We start from the raw sequence: 24,389 nt of genomic DNA on the forward strand, positions 1-24,389 counted from the left end.
GGGATTTAGAGAACAAACGTATGTGTGTTTATGTGATCTTAAGATCCTAAAAGAGATAGGAACTCTAGAAGGTTTGGGGAGTTCTCTGAATTAAAAGTTAGGGGAGACCATGGCGGATTGCCCTGATGAAGAGGAAAAGGAGGACGCTATAGAGAGTTCTCCAATGAACCTAGATTGTAGAAACACTTGTATAAGAAAAGATCATGGTGTGATCAAGGGAAGAGAACAAAAAAACCGGCCTGGGTGATTTCTACCAGGAACTTTCAAACTAAGCTAAGGTGTGAAGAAAGATTTTCTCTCTAGCCATATTAGGAGCAGAAAGATAAACAAAGCGGGGTTGTGGGGGCTTCAACTTTAAAAGGAATGCGACCTTAGGCAGCACTGCCACTAGCACCCAACCTTCACTGAACTTAGGAGCCAGTTGCTGGGTGCTTCACCTGCATGTTTCCAATACTCTTTCCAATAGCTCCCTAAGGGAGATACCACTGTGGTGTATCTCCCATTTTACACACCAGGAACCTGAGGCACAGAGAGGCCAGTGAAGTTGCCCAGCTTCCCACACGAATAAGGGCTAGAACCAGAATCCAAATACAGGTGATCTGCTGTCTGCCTGGGGCCCCTGCCAGTGCCAGCTCTCAAGGAAGCACAGACAGACCAGAGGCCGCAGAGGGGTTTGGGCTTCAACTCTAACGTCCGTTATTACTCTCGTCTCTTCCCCTCTGACAAGGCTAAAAATCAGAGTAAAGTGTTTCAACCCAAGTGGCTTGTCCTCTTAAAAGTGAACCTGAAATTCCCCTACATTTGGAAGTATTCTTACTTTGCTGGGTTTTTAATGGTTAAAAGTGATGGTGACACTTGGGGAGTTAAATTCTCTCCCTTCCCTCAGTGGACATTTTTTAAAGTTTTATTGTTGACACTATTACAGGTGTCCTTATTCCCCTCCCCCACTGCTTTGCCTGCTGCCACCAAATCCAAAAACCCCTTTCCTTTAGCCGTCATCACCCCTCCGTGAATATTAAAGACTTCTTGCCATTGGAATATTTTATAGCTTATGTAAGTTTTTATAGCTTTTTATTGTATAGCTTTTGTAAGGTTTTAAAAAGGATATGTTTATTGATTTTTAAAGAGAGAGGAAGGGAGAGAGAGAAAAAAAACATCAATGAGTTGCCTCCTCTATGTGCCCAAATTGGGAATCAAGCCTGCAACCCTTTAGCGTATGGGGACAACGCTCCAACTAACTGATCCACCTGGCCACGGCAGCTTACGTAAGTTTAAAGAGGATTCAAATTTGCTGCAAAGAGCAGCCCAAGCATTTCCCTGCTTGGTTCTCAAAATTAATCTAAAATGAGTATATTGATGCTTTTTCAGCTGCTTGGGTAAATTCTATGACTTTCTAGTGGTTTACAAAAGAGAAAAATGCTCCTTAAGCCTAGCCAAATAAATACAGCAAAGCTGCCCTGGCATATGCAGTGGCCGAGTATTGTGTTGGGAAGGATTTTGAGGCACTGTCCATTCCTGAGGGACAGATGTGCTGTCTGCCACAGCCTCGGAGGGGACAGTGAGAACATAACCAAACGTACATGTGCTGGGAGCAGGGCCCTGAGGAAAGAGGTAGATGAGGACGGGGCTGGAAGAGAACTTAGAACCGACAGGGCCATCACCCTTCCTCTGCAGTGGGGAAACTGAGGCCCAAGAAGATAAGTAACTTGCCTAAGGTCACATCACTACTGAGTATTAAGACTGGACACCTGGCTTCTTTCTACATTAGAAATGGAACAAACTCTTCCTGTTCCTGGAACAAGTTGATTAAAACTTCATGGAGTTGGAAGAGCAGGGATATTTCCAGACGTCATCAAGGACCTCCTGTGGCTTCCTCACACCCTCTACTTAACTGCCCTCCATCCCAGCCCTGTCTTAGCAGGAGATGCCAGGGCCCTGCACCCACATCCTGAATTCCCTCTCTAGTCTGTCTCCTGGAGGCGTCTCCTTATTTACCGTAACTTTTCCAGCTGTTAGCCTGCAAGGGAAAAAGGCTTCCACTATACCCCCTGGAGTTTTGGGCATGTGCTCTTAAGAAACAAGACTGGAGAAGGGAAGGCCAACAGTCTGAAGATAGGATGAATCAAAGCAAATCCAATTTTATTGCTCACTGCTGTGGTAAACTGTCAAGATGGCCCACACTCTTTGCCAAGTAACTCACAGTGCTTTCCCATCTTGTCTCTGGGTTTGGCTGGGTGACTTGTTTTGTTTCATGGAAAATAGGAAAACGTTGTGCAAACAGACTTAATAGTGTTTGCAAAATCGGGCATGTCTCTCACTCATGCCTTCAACATGAGAATATACTCAGGCTGTCTGCTAGAAGCTGAGAGGCACTTGGAGCAAGACCATGACTATATAAAAGTTTCACAAAGCATTGTGTGTGTGTGTGTGTGTGTGTGTGTAATTTATAGCATGCACATACATATATGCTTAACAGATTCTCACTAAGGATTCTGATATAAAAAAGTTTGAAAGTCATAATTTTGTGAAACACTATTTACTACTTAATATGAGCAATGCTCTCTGTTACTTTTTATTCTGGTCTATTCTATCTCCTTTTTTCTTCCACTAACCTGATTTCATGACCCACCAGCAGCCCAGGACCTGCAGGCTGAAAACCACAACATGCTTGCCCCAAGGTTCTCTGTGTTAGCAAATGGGCCTCATTCATCTTTGTGTTGTCGGTGCCCTTTTCAGTCCACAGACAGGCGACCAGTGTTCATTGAGTTCAACCGAACTGAGAAAAGCTTACAGTTACAAAATCCCTGGGTTTGCCTCCCTAATCCCTGCCCCTTGGATCTTCCTTTATCTCCCCAAATTCCAGGGACATGTCAATTACTGCTCCGGGCCTTTCAACCCCCAGCTCCTGGCTCCTTTTCCAGTCTCAGTAGAAACTATTTACAAATCACTTGTAAATAGTTTCACAGCTCTATCAAATTCAATAATCTTTTCCAAAGCCACCCATCCCAGTGCCCCATCTGCCGACTCTCAGCAACAGACCACCCTGCAGAAGCAAGGACCCCATTCCAAGCCTGGGCCGACAGACCATGTGATATTGGAAGATGGAGTGCAGGGACCAACCGTACAGTATTCCCCACGGTTTCCCTGTGTCAAGCATGGTGTCTGACACACAGCAGGTGCTGAAAACATTACATGTTCAATTGAACTTAAGTTACTTCACCCTGCTGTACCTCAATTCCTTTATCTCTAAGGGAAAGAAATTGGATAAATTTCTTTCTTGCTTTAAAATCCTGATTCTAGGTAGCACCAACCAGATGTGAGGGCGTGCGCAGGTGAGATAAGCAGCTACCTGTTTCCTGTGCTTTATTTGTGTCAGGAAGGGACCCACAGCTACTCACTAACACCAGAGTCTAGCTAAAGATTTCTCTTTCACATGAAGGAACTCAGCCTTGCTGAAGTACTTCTTTTTCTTCAAAGGTAAATTTAAGCTATTTTCAGTCTTTTACATTCTACTGAGAAAGAAACTTCTACACCTTTTCCTGAGAGCAAGTCTTGAGAGAGGGAGAAATATTATATGAAGGAGCTAACCTAGGGTGGTGTGAAAACGAGGTTAGGGCCCTCAAAGGTGGTCTGTCTGAAACCAGTGATGATAAACCCAAAGCAGTTTACAACGGACTGGTCCTTCCGCCTACTATCTTCCTGGGCTCTTTGCCATGGGCTGTCAGTGAAGAAGTTAGTGGTAGAGCTGAAAAATATCTTTGTGTCCTATACCCAACCCAGTATCCTATTCCATGAGCAACCCTGGCTCCTGTGGTTTCTAACACAAATTAAAACTAGCTGCTGTGTGCCTGTTTTCCCACAGGTAATTTAAAGATGTGGCACTTAGGCCATCCCTTATGCTTAAATATGGTGTCAGCCCATGTCCTCCTGCACAGCCTTGATTCTGCACCAGCCCACACAAACTTTATGCCAGGAGCCTCAGATCCTGTCACTGTTTAGAGGAGGCCATGGGGAGCCTCAGGCCTCAGGGGTAACCCACCAAACAGAGCCCAGTCATAAGCAGTATGGCTTGAGCAACTGCAGTTTCCAAAATGGTTAACCCAATTAGCAGAAGATCAAAACCCAGGCTGGCCACAGTTAACAACTCACCCTTAACCCTAAAATGCCCCACATAGTTCTGCCATCCTCTGACGATGACCAGAACTTCCTCCTTAATCCAAGAAATCTTTTTTTTAAATATCCAGAGTATTTTTTTTATTTTTTAAATTTATTTATCTTTGAGAGGAAGGGAAGGAGAGAAGGAGAGAAATATCAATGTATGGTTGCCTCTCGTGGAACTGGCCTGCAACCCAGGCATGTGCCCTGACTAGGAATCGAACTGCGATCATGTGGTTCACAGGCCCGCGCTCAATCCACTGAGCTACACCAGCCAGGGCCCAAGAAATCTTAAAAGGGGTTGATGGGTAAAGGAAAGTTTGGAGCAGAACCTACATGATGAATGCTGGGCTTGAGCGGTGACTAGAAATAGATTGTGAGCTTGCTCTGTGGCTGGAAGTCTTATCACTTGGGGCCACTGGTTCCAGATCTTTTGGACTTCAGTGTTTTTACAACGTGACTCAATGAACATTTAGAAAACAAAAGTTTATAACACATTACTCATGCTTATTCTGAAATATTAACTTTTGTCTGTCATTTTTAGATGGCAGTCATATCCCACTATATCAACTTTCTGACCCATTAATTGATCTCACCCACAGAATGAAGATCCATGCCCCAAGAAAGCCCCTTGTAATAAATAATGTGCGCAGATCACTATAGCAAAACAAACGAAACCTAGTTCTTAACTCCTCATGACCCTGCACTTCGGGCCCTGTTTGCTTCAATCACTTGTGTAGCCTGGCTTGTGCTGTTTCCTCCAGGTGGAGTGGCCTCTACAATCTTGGGAAACTTGTAGCCATCCTTAAAGGCCCAGCCTATACTCCTCTTCCTCCATGAAGCCTTCCTGTTTGCCCAAACCTAAAGTAATTTCCCCTTCCCTGTCTCCCTATTAGGAGCATTTCTCTTTTGGATACACATCTTCCTTCCTTACCAAGGTTCTATTTCCTAAAAATTAGTCATGAATCCATCACTTGATAGATTTTTGCCATTTCTATGTTACTTAATATTTTTACTTAAATAAACTTACTTATTTTATATACTACCTCCTTTTAGCCTATTCTAAGCAATAGTAATCATGAAATCATATACATAATGTGCTTGTTAGATTTCTAGTGCACAGTAACATAAATATACTATTATTAACACTTTTAAAATCTTATCATGGTGACACCTAAAACATTTCCTTTGAGAAAAAAAACATGCTAGCTGCTAGCTATGTAGTCTTGAGGGACTATATTTTGTTTAAGTTTGAGTTATCTCTAGTGCTCAGTACATGGAATTGAAATCAAATGAAATTGAAATTTATTTACATCCTTAGCATATAAGCATTAATTTGATTTATCCAAGGAGGCAATTGTGACCTTGGAAAGCAAAGAACAAGACTGGAAAGGCATTGGACATAAAAAAAAAGGAAAGTGTTGATTACCAGGGAAGGAAGATAGAGAGAGAGTGTCATGGTGGGTTAGGGGAATATTCTGGGTTGGGGGGAGGGCACATGGGGAAAGAGATGTTTAAGGATCACCAAACAGATGATAGAACTTTACCTGGGATGAGGCCATGACTCATCTAGTATGGATCCTGACTTTACGCTGGGTCATGGGCAGAAAGCTGACCTCCTGACCACAGGCACTAGGACACTGCAGCCCAGTCCCAAAACCCTGCTGAGAGACCCACTGCCCATGCAGGTGTAGTTGGGCTTGTTGCCTTCCTTAAAATTTCCACGCTCAGGCGCCCAGTCAGGTGCCCATGGTGGGCTGGGTCCTCCCCTGGGCCGCGTCCTCCACTCCCATGGAGCGGTTGTGCATCCTCTCTAGAGTAAGGCAGGCCCGCAGCAGCTAGGCTGGGGTTTCAGCTCCCCATAGGCCCTGCTGTCTCCAGTGTGAGGTCCAGTGGGGTACATTTGAGGCTGATGTATTACCAGCTCCCCCAGTATTACTGCTGTGGCCAGGATGCTGTCCATACCCTTCCATACTGGAGACAAAGTCCTGTTAAGGGTCTCAGTAGGGAGCCTAGGTCCCACTGCACCTCATGGGCATTGCCACCACCACACTTGCAATTTCTTTTTGACCAGCCTAAGCAGCCACCTTCTCAGGGGTGGGGCCAAAAGTAGGAAAGGACTTTGGGGGTGTGGAGGCAGCCTCTCTGCCTTAATTGACAAAGATAGGACACATGGAGCTGAACCCTTTCCACTGTGCTTTAAAGATTTTTTAAAAGGAAAAGAGAAAATTAAAAAAGACCCAGATACCCTACCCTGAACTGATAGTTTCTTAAATATTTGCAGTTCTGAATAGACAATGTTACAAGTAGTCAGGAAGCTATTAGTATAAAATCCATGAAGTTAAGATTGTAATTAAAGCCTACAACAAAGCAAATCTGTCATAATTTTTACTGTAGTGCATGATAATTAGATAGAAATCGCAAGTTGTTTAAGCAATAATCCTAATTGTTATTAATTTTATAACAGTGTTCTGGAGGCTGCTCAGGAAAATCTCCCAAAGGTGCTTGACGTTGCTGGGTTCTCCGTGTAAGTGTGTCCAGCTTAAAAAGTCAGAGGAAATCAGGGATTTCAGTTTGTTTTTCTTTCTTTCTTTCTTAAGTGCTGTGCTCTTTTTTGTTTGTACTCAGAGTAACACTTGGTAGTCATTGACTAAACCTCCTTGGCTTAAAGATCTTGCTTATTGGATCTTTTTGAAATACAGAGATTAGAGAGAAACTTATCTCTTTGGTTGCCAAATAATATAGTACAAGTTGGTAATCTCATTTAATGTTGTTGGGCTCATAATTTGGGCTCTGGAAAAGGGAACAAAAAGTTAGACCAGTTATCCCACCCAGGCTCTGCCACAGGCTACAAAGCACACCTTGGGGCCTTAGCAAGGGTCAAGATCATCGGGTGATTAGGAGCACCCTCTTTTCAAGGCATCCTGGATGGTGCATGTCTACAGAGCCTGTGACACCCTTTGACAAGTCACTTATTCTTGGTGCCCTAAAATTTTACTTCATGTTACCAAAAGACCACTTAATTTTTTTCTGGAGAAAGGTCCCTCTAATAATGGAAATCCCTCTACAACAGTCAAGCCAGACTTTCCTTGGGTAAGGGGAAGGAAGTGGGGGAGAGCTGGAGGTGAACTGAGTGGAGCGGAATTTGGAAGTGTGGGGGAGAGGAGGAGTAGGGATGACCTGAGAGCATGGACACTGAAACAAAGTACATTGGGCAATTAAAATGAGAGCCCTGGGCCTCTGCAGGAAGGGGCTGAAGGGAAGGGGAGAGAGGAGCATAGGCTATGGAGGCCCTGCATGCACATCATCTTTTTTCTAGGATGGTACAGAGATATAGTTACATGGCTTCTGCTATTTTACTTCCCCAACTGTGAAATGGCCTAACCATAGTGCCTACATCATAGGGTAAAAAGTCAAGTACATGGGACTTCTGGCCAAGATGGAGGCAAAGGTGGAAACACTGTGCCTCCTCGCACAACCAAGTTTAAAGACAACAAAGTTTTAATAACAAAAACTCAGCCAAAACACAGAAAATTGAACTGTATGGAAGTCTGACAACAACGAACCGTTAAGCCAGACCAGTAAGAGGGGCAGAGTCAGCGACAGAGCGGTGTTCAGCAGAAAAGATCAGCAGGACTGACCCAGGAGCACAAGCTGCAGTTGGTGGATCCCAGGCATGGGGTGGCAACAGGCGGACCCAGTGAGGGCTCAGGGCAGCTGGCTGACCACGGTCACACATTCGAGTGCAGATAAACCAAGTGAAGGAGCAAACAGTGAGGCAGACCACTCAGACTAGGGCCCCAGCAATGAGAATTAGAGCATGAAAGCACCAATAGGAAAGACTTTTGGGGTCGAGGTGCTGGGAGAGTTTGTTGGAGAGACCCACAGGGTCCTGGAAGGTGCACAGGCCCACACACCCGGGAACCAGCACCAGAAGAGCCCAATTTGCTTGTGGGAAGCGGCAGAGGGGACAGAAATCTGAGAGGGAGCAAAACAAACACCATTGCCCCTCTCTGACCCCGCCCCCACATACAGTATCACAACCCAGCAACCTGGATAGCCCTGCCCTGGTGAACACCTAAGGCTCTGCCTCTCATACATAACAGGTGTGACAGACCAAAACATTATGGCTCATGAACAGCTCAAAGCCCCAGAGTCTATAATTCTAAGCAACCAAGAAATAGGCAGCCTTTCAGATGCACAGTTCAAAATACTGGTGATCAGGATGCTCACAGAACTGGTTGATTTTAGTCACAAATTAGAGGAACAAATGAAGGCTAAACTAATTGAAATGAAGGGAAATGCACAGGAAACCAATAGTGATGGAAAGGAAACTGGGACTCAGATCAAGGGAGTGGGCCAGAAGGAAGAAAAAAATGACCAAACAGAAAAATGTGAAGTAACAAGAATTCAAAAAAATGAGGAGAGGCTTAGGAACCTCCAGGACATCTTTAAACATTCCAACATCTAAATTATAGGGGTACCAGTAGGGGGAAAGAAACAGCCATGAGTGGAACACTTATTTGAACAAATACTAAAGGAGAACTTCCCCAGTCTGGCAAAGGAAATAGACTTCCAGGAAATCCAGGAAGCTCAGAGAGTCCCAAAGAAGTTGGACCCAAGAAGGAACACACCAAGGCACATCAGAATTACATTAGCCAAGATTAAAATGAAGGACAGAATCCTAGAAGCAGCAAGAGATAAGGGGACAGTCACCTACAAAGGAGTTCCCATCAGACTGTCAGCGGATTTCTCAAAAGAGACCTTACAGGCAAGACGGAGCTGGAATGAAGTATTCTAAGTCATGAAATCCAAAGACCTACACCCAAGATCGCTCTATCCAGCAAAGCTTTCATTTAGAATGGAAGGGCAGATAAAGTGCTTCTCAGATAAGGTCAAATTCAAGGAGTTCATCATCACCAAGCCCTTATTCTATCAAATGTTAAAGGGACTTATCTAAGAAAAAAAGATAAAAAATATGAACAGTGAAAGGACAGCAAACTCACAGTTATTAACAACCACACCTAAAACAAAAGCAAACTAAGGGGACAGTTAGATCAGGAGCAGAACCATAGAAATGAAGAACACATGGAGGGTTGGCAACAGGGGAGTTGGAGGAGGAGAAGGGGGGAGAAGGTAAAGAGAATAAGTAGCATAGATGGTAGGTAGAAAATAGACAGGGGGAGGGCAAAAATAGAATGGGAAATATAGAATCTAAAGAACTTGTGACACATGGACATAAATGAAAGGTGGGAATGGGGGTGTGCAGGATAGAGGGGAATGAAGGGGGGAATAGGACAACTGTAATGGCATAACCAATCAAATATATTTTTAAAAAGTCAAGTAAATGTTATAGTGATGTCAAGTCTTCAGAGCAGTTCAAGGCACACAGTAGGTGGTCTACACATGTTAGCTATTATTATTATTATTATTATTATTATTATTATTAAGGCCAGCCCTGCCTGTGCCTATCCTAGAAGAGGCTGATCAAGTGCCCAACCCTCCTGCCCTCCTGCCCTCCTGCAGCCGGTTGGGTAAAGTATGAGACATCCATCAACCCTAGGACTATTGAAGAGATGAGCTGGGCCACTGCAAGTCCCTCTCTCATTGCATAAATGAAGACTTCTGAAAAGTTTTCAGGGAATGGCAACAGGACAGAAAGAAACAGACATGGAATGAACTGAATTATGTGAATAGTGGGGCTCCAGAGTAGAGATTTTAGCTATTATTCCTTGGACCTAGCTATCCTTTGCATTCACAGCCACTTCCCACTCCAGCCTCATTATGGCTCAGCTCAGAGACAGCTGCTGTCCTAGGATTTCCATGAGATTCTCTGTTATTTCACATGAGTCCCAATCACAGAGCTCCTTGGCTTATGCTACCTTGATGGAGCGTCTGTTTCTTGTAATTCAAAAAGTTAAGTTGAAAGAACAAATTGTCTCTGATGGAGGCACCACAGATGGTTTCTATTTTATTCTCTCTGTTGTTCTCTCTATTCTATATATCTTTTTACAATGAGTCTATACAATTGCTATTGCGATACAAATACTATGAGTATAGTATTCTATAAAGAGCACTTATTTTGTAATAAAAAATGATTTTAAACAAAAAAATGGCCCACTTATTGGCAGCAAGCAGTAAGTTTGTGTGGGAATAACCATTAAATTTTAAGGTGAATTTTAAATTCTACATTCAGGGGCCTTCTCATTATCCAGTCATGTGCCCTTGTCCCTAAAATGAGAAAGTGAGCTAAGAAATCTGTAGATTCCATTTGAGTTATGTGAACCCTGAGGGGGAAGAAAAACAAGAAGGGCTCCTGTGGCTAACTGTGCTCAATTTAAAAAGCAGAACCTAGCAGCCATTTCTGCACAGAGGCCTCTCATGAAAATTGTACTTCAGGGAGAAGTGTGCACTGAACACCTGCTTGCACTGTGTTCCTGCCATTTGAGCCAGCCCTTATAAAAAAAGTTCCTGGAATCCTATTTGAACCAATAAGAACAAAGACTTTCACCATCCAATCAGAACTGTGCAGCCTCTACCGACCAGAATGGCTGTATTCTGACCAAACAAAACAGTTCCATTTGGGTCAAAATGATAACAGCCACTCCTCAAAGTTCTCAGCAGAGAAAAAAGAGGACCTTTTCAATAGCAGATTACTACCCTGATAAGGATACATCTGTTTATGAAGATAACTCTTATGGCCTTTCTGGGTAAAGTGACTTGCTAACAGGGTTTTCAGGAGATGAGGGTAATCACTTTCTCAGTACTGTAATTATCATGGGGTGGCCTTGGTACTGCTTAGTTAGATATAATGCAAAATCTAACCTGAACCATCAATCAAATTGCTTGATCAGCCACCAGAACTGTTTGAGCCCAGCAAACATCTTTAAAGCATGAGTAGTCCCAGGACAATGGACTTGCCCTTGATTATTTTCTTGCAGCCCAAGGAGGAGTTTGTGCCATACAATACCTTTTTCTGTACCTGGATAAATGCTTCTTCCCAAGTGGAATTTGAAGCAAACTCCTTCATCTTGCCAGATCCTTTAAGGGGCATTCCAATTTTGCTTCTAGTGTCAATGGTCAGTTAGGATTTAAATTTTCTGATATTTTTAACTGGCTCCCAATTGGGCTTGGAGCTACTTTTAAGGTCCAGTTTGCAAATTGTTTTGCTTATTATTCTAACCTTTACAATCAGGACAATAGAAGCTATTGATGCTCTATATAACCAAATGATTCAAACCCCCTACAAAAACTTGAGTAATAGCTGTAGGAAGGATAGGAATGATCCATCAAGCACTATATCCCCTCCATATGTGTGATTCATGATGCTTGAAATCTTTACTCCTTATGCCAAATACTTTTTGTCAATTGCCCATGCTTTCTCTCATGAACTAAGTTCCTTTACTGTTCTCTAACCTGTCCCAAGTTGTTTTAGCTGTTTTTCTAAGACTGAATATTTGAGTTTGGCAGGTAGCTGAATAAACTAATAATTGAAACAGGTAGTTTGGTAAACTAATGGCTCTAGTTACTCTATTGGTTATTGATCTGACACAGGAATTCCACCAGAGGACTAGATGGAAACAGAGCTGGCAGCCAAGCCACTCTGGCACTGGTATGGGACAACCAACCTTGTTTGCATGAGGATGGACCAATCAGGAAGCAGGGAGAGGACTTCTGTCCATATAAATCAGCTCTCCTCTGGCTCTGGAGCACACTTTTGCTTTTTACTAAAGTGTGAAGACTGAGTCTCCCTGGCTGAGCTGAAACACTGAAGATGTCTTATCAGAGCAGGACAGAGCTGTCTAGCCAGAGAGGGGCCTGGGCCCAGGGTTCTGGCCCTGGAGCAGCCTCACAGCCAGGCTGGTTTCACAGTTGTATTGTGGCCCCTTCCCCAGTTTATATGTTGAAGCCCTAATCCCCAAGTGATGCTATTCAGAGATGGGACATTGGGTGGTGATTAGGTCATGAGGGTGGATCCTTTATGAATGGGATTAGTGCCCTTAGAAGAAGAGACATGAAAAAGAGGATCTCTTTTTCCATCATGTAAGAATACAAGAAGTGAGCTGTCTATTAACCACACAGGCAGGGAGCCCTCAGCAAGAACCCCTCCATGCTGGCATCCTCCAGAACTGTGAGAAATAAATGTTTGTTGTTTAAGCCCTCAGTCTATGATAGTTTGCTGTGGCAGCCAGAGCTGATGAAGACAGACTCCTTTGATGGTGAATTTAAGTTTGTGTCGACACATTTAAATGGTCCTTCCTATGCTCCATCCTATCATCCCCCAGCCATTTTAGTGGGACCTGCTTGCCCCTCACCCCAGTCCCAGTATTCATAGTTGCTCAGATCACCTTCTCTTTCCCCTTCACAACTTCCTGTTTCTTCCTCTTGTTTTTCTAACAAACAGCCATCTGATCAGGCTCTCTTTGGGGGAAGACCCATTGAGCCCACTTTTCCTGGTTACTGACCAGCTTTACCCTCATCTCTGACCTAAGCACCACCCTTCTTTGTTCTGGCCACCAGCAGCTATGAGTAAGTTTCTTATCACCTGCTCTAGTCCACACAGCTTCTTCCCTTGCCTTCCCATTCTGGCCCTCAGCCTGCTTAGACATAAACATAGAAGAGATATTGAAGAAGTCTTGTGCAAATAGGAGCTTCAAAAAAGCTGAACAGTTCAAACCAGAACTAATCCAAACCATCACAGGGGTGCATTAGTGTGTTGGCCAGATCAGAGCCAACACTAACATCCTCTTCTCCCTTGGAGTCTGTCTGCAGAATGTGCTCACCAGGCTGGTTTCAGATCACAAGCTGCACACCCTGGTTGCCCATGGCAACCCAGCTGCACTGAAGTGTCAGCATTTGTAAATGTGTGTGGGCTTAAAATTATATTATTGATTCTGTCTGGAAGATGATAGCTTGATTTGTTTATAGCTCTGAATAAATTACTCGTTATCCTTTACAACCATCAGAGTATGCGTTTCTGTTTTCTTTCTCCTTTTCCTTTCTTTTTTTTTAATTTCAGAGAGAGAGAAATTTGTCTCAGCACATGAGAAACAAAATGTTTCCCCTAACAACCACACTAGAGGAATCCATATCCAGGGCACCAGCCTGGGTCTGGGCATCACTGAACAGATAACAAATGGATGGGTTGGAGAGGGATGGAACCTATACTGGGGAGTTTCTGCTAAAGGGACCATCAAATGTAGTTTGAATCACAGAAAAGCAGATGGGAACAAAGAGAGTGTCACCCCCACCATGGACTTGATCAGTTCATGCTGAGCCCAGGCTTTCTCTTTTTGTTTTCTTTGATGGGTAGTTGTATATTCCAGCAGACTAAAGTACTGCCCAGTCATCACCCCTCCTTGAATCTATGTTCCTTGACCTTTAACTCTGTAGATCCTTCCACACAAGACATAATGTGCTGCCCTTGACTTTGGGCTTGATCTTGTTGCTTGCTTTGATAACTAGCCAAATTGGCAGTGTACCAGTTCTGAGCCTAGGCTTTAAGGAACTTTGAGTGTTTCCACTGGCCCTCCCGTGCTTTTTGTCATTATTATGAGAACTTCCCTTGGATAGCTGCCACCCCTTCAGCTGGGACCCACAATGTGGAGCAGAGTCAGTCCCATCAAACCCAGTTGATTGATAACAATACCCAGCCTAGATAAGCCCCTTCAGCTATGCTGCAGTGGTCTGGAAAAGAAATGCTCACTGCTGTATACCACCAAGGCTTTGTACATGCTCGTCAGGCTGCGGTAACTAGCTATTATTATGCCCCATCTTTCCAACATCACGGCCCTCAGTGTTATTGATAATGGAAAAGAAAATATCAACATCCCTCAGTGCTCCATTTCAGTGGTCATTGATCACAAGTGTTATTGAGAGAAAGTCCAGATCATACATTACAATTTGCTACCATAATTTACTATTATGCTTACAGTTTTTTCTTTCAAGAACCCAAACACAAATTCTTTTGCCAAGCTAAAAGCATGTTTCATGTTAGCCATCTCAGAAGTGGACCTCTTTTTAATTATGGCATTTCTTTTAATTATGGAACTTTATGGGGAGGTCAGTGCATCTGAGAGAAGCTCTAAGTAAATTATAGGATTTCATCTCCACTTCTCCCCAGTGGTCACCAAAGTCCTGCCAAAAGGTTGCTAGGGTTATGTTTGAATTTGGGAGGAAGAGTGACATTACACCTTTCAGGAAGCTGTCATTGTTTTTATCAATTCATCCCAGAATGAATACTTTTAACAGAATGCCACATATTATTACCAGCTCTTTGTATACCTCCACATCTCCACTCTCCAGTCAAGGTATGTACAACACAAGCACATCCAATAATTTTCAACAAGTTTTTTAAATCTTCACCTGAAAAAATGCTTATTGATTTTTAAAGAGAGAGGAAGGGGTAGGGGAGAGAGAGAAAGAGAGACACATAGATCGGTTGCCTCCCATCTGCTCCCTGACCAGGAATTGGATCCACAACCTAGGTATGTGCCCTGACTGGTCATCTAACCCACAATCTTTTGGTGCATGGGATGACACTTCAACCAACTGCGCCATCTGGCCAGGTCTCAACAAGTGTTCATTGCACACATTGTGGGCTGAGCCCTAGAAGCGGCAGCTAGATGTGTTAAACAGGCAAGTGGTTGTGGTGGGTAGTTAGGCAGATGAATCAAGACTGACTCCCAGGCATTTGTTCTGAAACACTGGAAAGATGGAGGTTCCATTTTCTAAGATGGGAAAGTCTGGGGAAGTGCTGGTTTGGTGAAAATAATACATTGAATTTTGGACAGATCATGTTTGAGCTACTTCAGAGACATGGAAGTGTGGTACAAGTGGTCAAGCAGGCAGTTAGATGTCCACATGTGGAGATCAGAGGAAAGGTCTGGGCTAAAGATACTGGTTTGGAGGGTTGCCATCAAGTAGGTGGCATTTAAAACCACAGGCCTGAGCAGAGAGTACATGTAGAAAAGAGAAGGGAGCCCAGGCTTAGTGTTGAGGGGTCCCAATATTAGATCCAGGCAGAGGAAGAGGAATGAGCAAGCAGGACTATAATGGAACAGCTAGAAAGGTGGAAAGAAAGTCAGAGTGTGAGACCAGAAAAAAAACTGGTGGGTTTGCATGTACTTCTACCCACACCCTACCCTTGCTGACAGAATGTTGCCTTTGGGTGGGTGTTGAGGGTTATGCCCTTTATGGGAGGCATGGCTTCTGGTTTCAGGGGGGCAGCTCATGGGGGTCAAAGACAGCCATGGTAAGCTGCTCTCCCTGCTAGTTTGGGTCTAATCACAAACATGCGATGCAGCTGTGGCCAAGCCAGTGGGAGTCCAATGGGTAGCTTTTGGGAAAGGTTTCCATGCTTTTAAAAAGTGAAAAAAAAAGGAGAAAACCAAGTTCCTCTCCTCCTTCAGATGTGGACTCTGGATAAAGATGCTGCATCCATCTTGAAATCAGGACAAATGCGAGGCCAAAACCAAAAACATCAAAGATACCAAGAACATTTGTTTTAAATTACACGTTTGAATTGTTGAATAAACCAGCTTTGGAGAACTCCCTACCAACCAATACATGATATAAGGTCATCAATTTTCTAAGTGTTTAGGGGTTGTAAGTCTTTTACAATCTTTAGCACAAACCATCTAAATGGTACCAGTCATTTTACAGGACAAAATCAAGGTAACTCACACCCACTGGTAACATGATTCTGCCAGGGGTGACAAGACCCTAAGGTGGCAGGTGATGCTTAGCCTGCTACTTAATGGGGTTTTTTTCACCTTAATTGGGGGAACAGCGATTACCCAATCCTTTAAATGTTTTGATTGTCACTCTTAATACTAATTTAATATTATGCTTACAGTTTTTTTCTTTCAGGAGCCCAAACACAAATTTTTCTCTCAAGTTAAATGCATGTTTTATGTTAGCCATCTCAGAAGTAGACCTCTTTTAATTACGGCATTCCATCAACACTTGGCTAGTAGAAAGGATGAGTTGAAAGATTGAGTTGGAAATATTCTAAAGCTTATTTTCCTGCTAACATAGAAAAACAAGATTCATGATAGGGCAGTGTAAGAAGAAAAAAATAAACACCTAATGATCAGGACAAAAAAATTATACAGAAACTTAAATATATATAAAGTATCCTAAAGTCAAAATGTTTGATGACACTTAGTATATTAATTAGCCAGATTTTAAGATACTGACTGCAGAGTCCTTAACCAGTTTGTGACCTCTGTACAGCTCTTTGAATAGTGTTCTTTTTAATCAATTAATGCTCCTGAAAGGGCTTTGATTTTGTATTAGAGCCCTCATGATAATCTCAGGAATTACTCAAATTCAAGGTTTTATTTTTTAAGTGCTATTAACTTATTAAGGCAGAGGCTCTGACCACAGGGACAACATCGCACACCCCAGCCACACTGGTTCACCTGCCAGGCCAGGACGGTGTGGTCAGGTGGCACAGTGAACCGACAGGCTTCTCCTTACCTTCCTCCTGAGGAGCAAAATGTGTCCTTGGCAATGTACACAGTTACCTTATAACACTCATTTTTACAGTAAACAACTCCCTGCCTATACTCCAGCAGAACTGTAGACAATTCTATTTGATGTTTGAAAAAGCATGGAATAAAGATACCCTTTTCTTACCTGTTAACATTAGATGTTTCTAACCTTCCCAAAACAAAACCTGCTCTTCTTCTCTGATTCATGGTATTAGACAGAAACACCTACTGGGTGCTCTTTTACAAATTAGAATTGGGTTCACATGGCCCCCTCACTTCCTAATGATCAGAGAGATGCAGGTGAACAAAATCTTGCTGCTTCCTAGTTGGGAGCAGCAAGGCTGCTGAGCTCTGGCTATGCGGGCTGCCTGCCTCTTTGGGCCAGGGTTTGTAACTGGAGTAGTAGGGTGAACCCTCCTCTCTCAGCTCCTCTCCAATTACGCTAATCCCATCACACATGAAAGTACCTGATGCTAAGCTGAAGCTGGAGGTGTGCGCTGGGCAGGAGATGAGAGGGAGTGAACAAGAAGGAAAATAACTCTGGTATTAAAGGTGCTCTCATTGTCTTGTCCTGCCAGGGTTTAGTTAATAATAATTATTATTTGTGGGTGCTATCCATCACCCCAGTCTGAACCCTGATTACCCAATCTCACTCCTCTACCTTTTCCATTTCAGATAGCAACTCCATTTTTCTAGTTGCTTAGGAAAAAATCCTTAAAGTCATCTCCCTCCCCTCTTTTCTAAACACACATTTAGTCCACTGACAAATCCTGTCAGTTCCACCTTCTAAGTATACCCAGAAGTCAACCACGCCTCACTTTTCCCACCAGCGCCTCCTAGTTCAAGCCAGTGAGTCTCTCACCGGGACAAGGGCAATAGTGTCCCAGTTGGTCTTTCTGTCATAATTTCTACCCCCATACAATATATTCTATATAGAGTGATCTTTTAAAAACAGAAGGTAAATAATGTTCTGTTGCAGCCTGTCAAGGCCTGGCAGGTCCGCTCTGGATTTGGGCAGACAGAAGAAAAGTCTATGAGCCGTGGGGATGCTTGACATGCCTTTATTCATGAGTCCAAACTCCCCTTATATACTAATTGCACACAAAGCCAGCAGGGAGCTAGAATATTGTGTATTACGGCATGATTCTTTACATGTGAGCCTACTTAATGTTATGGGAACGGTTTATTCGACCCAGTCTCAAGGCTATAAGAACACTACTTATCCTAGTTCCCCAGACATCTGGGTAAGGGGGCCAGACTGACTCCATTTACCCTGCAAATGTCAATCCTCCACTCAAACCTTAGCCACACTTCTCATCTCATTCAATGTAAAACCATGGGCTCAGAGGCTCCTGTGACTTGTCCTTCTGCCTGCCTGACCTCCCCTCCTGCCATCTTCCCTGGCTTCCCTGGGACCATGGCGACCCTCTGTTGGAGCATGTATGCTCTGCCTTGGTCACCTCCATCTGGAAGGCTCTCCCTCCTGGTACCCACAGATTCTTCTCTGCCCCTCATTTCTGTCAGGGATGAGTTTGATGCCATATTACAGAGGCCTCCTCACCCACCCCTCATGCCTCACTGTCCTCAGCCCCTGTGTTTCTCTGCATACTCCTGAATTCAACATTGGATTATATATTTACACAGTATATTATATATGAAATACATTTCTACATAACATGTACACTTCTCTTTGTATTTCTGTAACTGTCATTACAGCACATACAGGGTCTAGCAGAAGTAAGGCCTGCTTGAGTGTGGTTGGTAGGGTAATAATATGTGTGTAATAATTTATAGTTTTAATATGCACATTTCACCTAAAATGCCATAGGTATGCTTGAGTGCAATATTGTTATGTTACAGAACTAAAGGCTCGTGATTTTGTAATAAAAGATTTTGTAATAAAAAGGGAGCATGATTTATGCTGAACCCTGTATTTGTTTATGAGTTGTCAGTTTTCTCCCCTCAGAACATAAACTCCATGGACATAAATTTCTTTTCCTGAATTCCCATAGCCTAGGTATGAGCTTGGTGCAGGTGGAAAAATTGCCCCAGACTGGAGACAACCCCCATGTCCTTCAACCAGTGAATAAACTGTGGTATATCCATTCTCAGCAATAAAAAGTAACAAATTACTATGGATTACACAAAAAGAACAATCATCTCGAATTCATTTTGCTAAATGCGAGGAGTCAGTTACAGAAGGTTATGTATTGCCTGATTCCCCTTATAAGATATTCTAGAAAAATCAAAACTAGAGGGATGAAAACAAAGGGTATGACTTTTCTGTATCATGATTCTGCTGTTGGGTATAGTACTTTAGGCATTTGTCAAAATCCATAGTTATGTACACCAAAAATAGTGAATTTCATTGTATATAAATTTTAAAAATTTCTGCATTTTTCCAAACCCTACCTAACTGACATAGTCTGAGCAGGCAACTGTTGACTAGAGAGAGCTTCAGCAGCCCTTTTAGACATGGCAGCCACTCACAGTTCACCATAGTCTTCACCACTCCCTATGGTCTCCCACCTGGCCCACTTCCCTCATTTAGGTTACCTGCCAGGCCCCTGTAGGCATCTGAGATTCTTGCTTTTGAAAACAGCCTAATATAGTTCCATTACTTCCAATGAAAATCTGGATTCTATAATATTCCAGCAACCTTTCCTGACCCTTCAGGCTGGGTTAGGCAAGCTGCTCAGAAATTCCATAGCACTTTACACATAGTTCTATCATACTGCTCTTTGGAGTTTGTTGACATTTTTTCCTGTATCAGTTGGAATGCTATTGATTCCCAGTGGTAGAAGTTCAGCTCAATCCAGCTTTAGGGGAATGAATGGGTTCATGGCAAGGGTGGTGCACACATCCAGTACACACACTCCAGTCTCAGCAGGATCCTCTCTGTCATGGGTCCACTCTCATGAGTCCATTCTGTTGGGCTGGTTGTTCCCGTGAGGTTGGAAGAAAGACTACAAGCAGCTCTGGACATGCCTTCTTACAATCCTCATGACCACAGAGGAAGCAAGGACTACAAAGTTACAGAGCCAAGTGGATATAGGGAGAGATTAAGAACTGGGGACAATAATTCAATTTACCACCGTGCCTAGAAAGAATGTCTGTCAAATACTGCATCCCAACATTGTAAGTAGGACCACATTTCTGTGTGCAGCCAGGAGGAGGCTGATGCTCGTCCACAGGCTGTCTGCCACAAGGCAGTAGAGGTAATGTTGGCTCTTCTTGCCTGTCCTGGCCTTTAGAACACCAAAGCTGTCCCTAAAGATGAAATACACAGTGTGGGGGATAGAGAGGAGGGTTGAATGGCGATGCGCAGGGGATATTCCCAAATAATGAAACTATTCTATGTGACTCTGTGCTATTGTCAAAACCCATAGAATTTTATAGCACAAAGAGTGAACTTTAATGCATAAGTATTTTATAAAACATCACTTAGGAGATGAGGGATTCCCTTTGGGACTTCCAGCACACGCCACTTGTTCCTTTTGGATGTAGGTAGGAAGCCGGTGATGCATCCATGACATGTTTGTGGTGGCTTAAAACTCTAGTCTTGGACAAAGCTTTGCTAGCACAGTGTGAAGAAGAGGAATGGCATAAAACTCATCCATGCTCAAGAGTGAGCCACAACTGAAATCAGCAGAAATGTATTGAATATTCTGAACACTGAGACTACAGAATGAGAGTCCATGCTATAGGAACCAATGGCAGAGTCCATGGAGAAGGTAAAGGATAAGTTTAATAGTAACTCAAGGAGATTCAGCTGTAGAGAAAAGGATGGTTTTCTAAAATCAAAGCTAAAATAAAATTTAATGTCTGGATTTTAAAATATGTTAAACAGAACCATCACTGCTAACAATCACTGCTAACAGTTCTGATGTTGTGAGTGAGCAAAAGGGAAAAAATCACATGAGAGTAGTCAAAAACATTAAAATCTAGAAATTATAAACAAAAAGGAGACTTGAGGGACAAATCCAAGAGGTCCCGCATGCAAATATTACTGCACTCACAGAGAGAAAATGTATCAAATGGTAACATAGATAAGAAAAGCAAAAAGGCAAAATAAATTTTTTTGTTAAAGGGTCCAAATGAAACTGAACACAGCCTCCAAAAATTACTGAAATACTGCAAGGGTAAAGAGACAATCTTATAAACTTTTAGGAAAAAAACCCCAGATCACTTATGATGGTAATTGAATCTGACTGGTATCTGACATCAATTATACTGTGAATCAAAAGACAACAGGGTGACAAAGCACTATTGAGAAAATAGGAGTTAGATCCAAGAATTCTATACCTAGCCATGAAAAATGAGGCAGGACACTCCCCAAAAAACTAAATTGTCTTCTGCAGGGTGGACCATTGTAGTACAGGCTTCCCCTGCTAAGTGAGTATTCTAGGAACTCATCTGTATCAGTGTACCAGCTGGTGTTGTGAGAGGCTGCCTTTGGCTTCAGTGAATTTTCTTTCTCTTTTGACACATTTGCCCATTTTATGATGAGTGATTTTATGAGCACACCTGCCCACACCACACTGAGTGTTCACCAGTTTTGGAACAAAAATGTCATGACCCCCATGCCTCACCCTCCCTATTCACCTGATCTTACCCCAAGTGACTTGTTTTTTGTTTCCCCTGGTGAAAAAAGTCTTCAGATTGAAACGTTTTGCTGATGTGAAAGAGGTGAAACAAACAAAAAACACCAGGAGCACTAAAAGGCATCAAAGTGACACATTCAAAAACTGTTCTAAGCAGTAGAAAACAGTCTCGGTAGGTGGTATTGCATCGAATGGAGAGCTTTGAAGGTGACTGAAGTTTAAACACATAAGAATAAATACACAATTTTTATAAATAAATTATAGGGGGTTATGGGTTCCTCCTTATAACTTAATGCAAAAGAACATTTTTGGGCAAGTAAGAATTCAATGTGTTGCTGTCCTGGGAACCCATCTGAGGAAATAGATAGAAACTATTCTAACCAAATAAAAGTAAATTGAACATGAATCTCAGGATTTGGGAAAATAATAAACTGCAGGAAAAAGTGACAATTAAATATAAATGGATGATATCAATGATGTGGCTGGGAATTTATGTTTAATGGTTTAGTTAAACAAAAAAGGAAATTTTAAGGAAATCCCTAATACGAGCTTGAAGCAAAAATGTCCAACTATCTCAGCGATGCAGTGCAATGTGTGTGTGTCCGCAAGCACATGCATAGTCAGGGGGTGCAGCGGAGCGAGCAGCACAGAACAGAAAACCAGATGTCTCATGAAGTGGGGATGGGAAGAATCGTGGAGGAAAAGGTCCTGGGAGCATAGGGATTATGTAGGGTTTTTTTTTTTAAAGCTTTTATTTATCTTTAGAAGGAAGGGAAGGAGAGAAGGAGAGAAATATCAATGTATGGTTGCCTCTCGTGAGTTCCCCGCTGGGAACTGGCCTGCAACCCAGACATGTGCCCTGACTGGGAACCGAACCGNCAGAACAGAAAACCAGATGTCTCATGAAATGGGGATGGGAAGAATCGTGGAGAAAAAGGTACTGGGAGCATAGGGATTATGTAGGGGTTTTTTTTAAAGCTTTTATTTATCTTTAGAAGGAAGGGAAGGAGAGAAATATCAATGTATGGTTGCCTCTCGTGAGTTCCCCGCTGGGAACTGGCCTGCAACCCAGACATGTGCCCTGACTGGGAACCGAACCGCGATTGCGTGGTTCGCAGGTCTGTGCTCAATCCACTGAGCTACACCAGCCAGGCCTGGGATTATGTAGTTTTTATCAAAGTGTGATGAAAAAAATTACTAGTGCAATGAAAAGCCGCATTATTTAAAACTTAACAGTGTGTAATTAAGAAATGAAGAAAATTAGGAAAAGTAAATTTAAAAATAACAACAAAGAATAGCAAACAAAAACAGTATAGAGGTGGGAGGAAGATGGTGGTGAGGTAGGAGGGAATGTATTCCACTTCCCCGTACACGTGGGAGAAAAACCTAGCCAATCTACAGAGAAACAGAGAGAACAGCCAACAGTACTCCAGCATATATGAAGATAGGAGACCAAAAATTATAGAGGACATTGAAAAAACAGGTGGTAAGGAGGGTGCTTCAGGACAATAAGGTCCCTGGAACCAGCACAGGGACCAGGGTGGCTGCAGCCCCAGACCTGGGTAGTCTGCCATAGGGTCCTTGGGAGAGAACCAGGTCAACGGCTCCCTCCCCTGCCAAACAAGGTTTGAGCAGCACCTGGAGAGACCTAGTTGCTTGAAGTCGCAGAGAGGGGAATAAGGACTAAGTGGCAAACACACAGGGGCTGTGAGCACCCATGGAGTCTGTGAACACCAGCTGGGGAGGGTTGAGAGTTGGGCTGAGACAGGCCCTGATCCCACTAGTCCTCAGTCTGGTTGGAGAATTGGGCTGTGTGAGAGGCCAGGTCTCTGTACGGAGCAGCAGACTTGAGCAGGAGGAATTGCTCAAAAAGAAAGAGTGAAAAAAGAGATACTTGGTGGTTGCTTAGGGAATTCTCCTGCAGCAGCCACTCTGGCCTCCTCCCCACCCAGCTACTCAGAGCTCCTGAGGTGGTGTGGAAGGCCCTGCACACACTCCCATAACCCTGGAAAGAGTGCGTGCTTGAACCCGAGGGACCAGAGGTGGCCAAGACAAGTGCACAACCCCACAACCTGGGGAGAGTGCGCTCTGAGGAAGGCTCAGCGCCCACACCTGAAGCCCCCAGGGGAGTGTGCACCCAAACCAGAGGATGCTGGGGAATGGGGTTGGAGGTTGACTGCCAACCAGAAAGGGAGAAAATCAAAATCAATCACCCCTCAGCCTGCTGCAGCCAGGAAGAACAGGAAAACTGGCTTGTCCAGTTGGAAGCCAGCAGGAGGCTTTTTTTTAAAAGTAATTCTTTATTTTTAATTTTTAAAATCTTTTAACTTCTTCTTCCCTTCTTTCCTTTTTCTTGTTTTATTTCTTCTTCCTTTCTTTTCCTTTTTATCTCTTCTTGTTTCTTTTTTATTTTATTTATCTACTTTTTTAAATAATTCTCACAAATGAGACAAAAAACCTGGAACTGTGAAAAGACCAGAGATGGACCCAAAAAGGGGTCATCCCAACAGCTGAGACAGTGAGACAAATTTCACTTTGCTATTAAAGAGAAATTGTAAGTTATTGCATATTTGTGTTATTATTTTTTATTATTCTTACATCTTTTATTTTATTAGTATTTCTATAGTCTTCTCTCTGATTAGTTTTCTATATTTGGCTGGTTAAATTGCATTGTTTGACTGGTTTCCCTTGTTTCTCTCTTTCATAGTGTATTGTTATTTTATTTGTGTTCCATTAGTATACTACTGTAAGTCCTATGCCCCCTATTCTGGTTATCCAGATCACATAGATTCTGCCATATGATCATTGCTCCATTATTATTGTAAATAATAGCTGTTCCATACAATTCTAAATACGACACAGCACCCCTCCCAGATCTTCGCCCACTTCACAGTTTCCTGAACTCTATTACTGTTGTGGTTCACTCTATTCTCTCACACACTACACCTATTTTCTACCCTTTATGCTCACTTAACCTCAGAATCTGACCTCCTACAACCTCACTGCTTTCTAGATACAACTAATGATCCTTCCTCCCATCCCCCCAAAAGTCTTATCTTTTTTCTCCCCTTTCTAAAAAGTGGCTAGTTGGGTGAGATATCACAGTTAACACTATACATATCCAAAGGGTCTC

At 43.0% G+C, this 24,389-nt stretch overlaps 1 long non-coding RNA gene across 1 annotated transcript in view; it reads right to left on the reverse strand.

Moving 5' to 3' along the window:
- The window catches only part of LOC118980531 (uncharacterized), a 28,263-nt gene extending 12,082 nt beyond the window's left edge, over positions 1–16,181 (reverse strand). The window contains exon 1 of the long non-coding RNA XR_005065117.1: positions 16,011–16,181. This is a non-coding gene — a long non-coding RNA (uncharacterized LOC118980531). The remainder of the gene's footprint in view (positions 1–16,010) is intronic.
- Positions 16,182–24,389: the final 8,208 nt, after the last annotated feature.

Source organism: Sturnira hondurensis, unplaced genomic scaffold (assembly GCF_014824575.4).
Source record: "Sturnira hondurensis isolate 20B ecotype Veracruz unplaced genomic scaffold, ASM1482457v3 Scaffold0022910, whole genome shotgun sequence".
Taxonomy (NCBI): Eukaryota; Metazoa; Chordata; class Mammalia; order Chiroptera; family Phyllostomidae; genus Sturnira; species Sturnira hondurensis.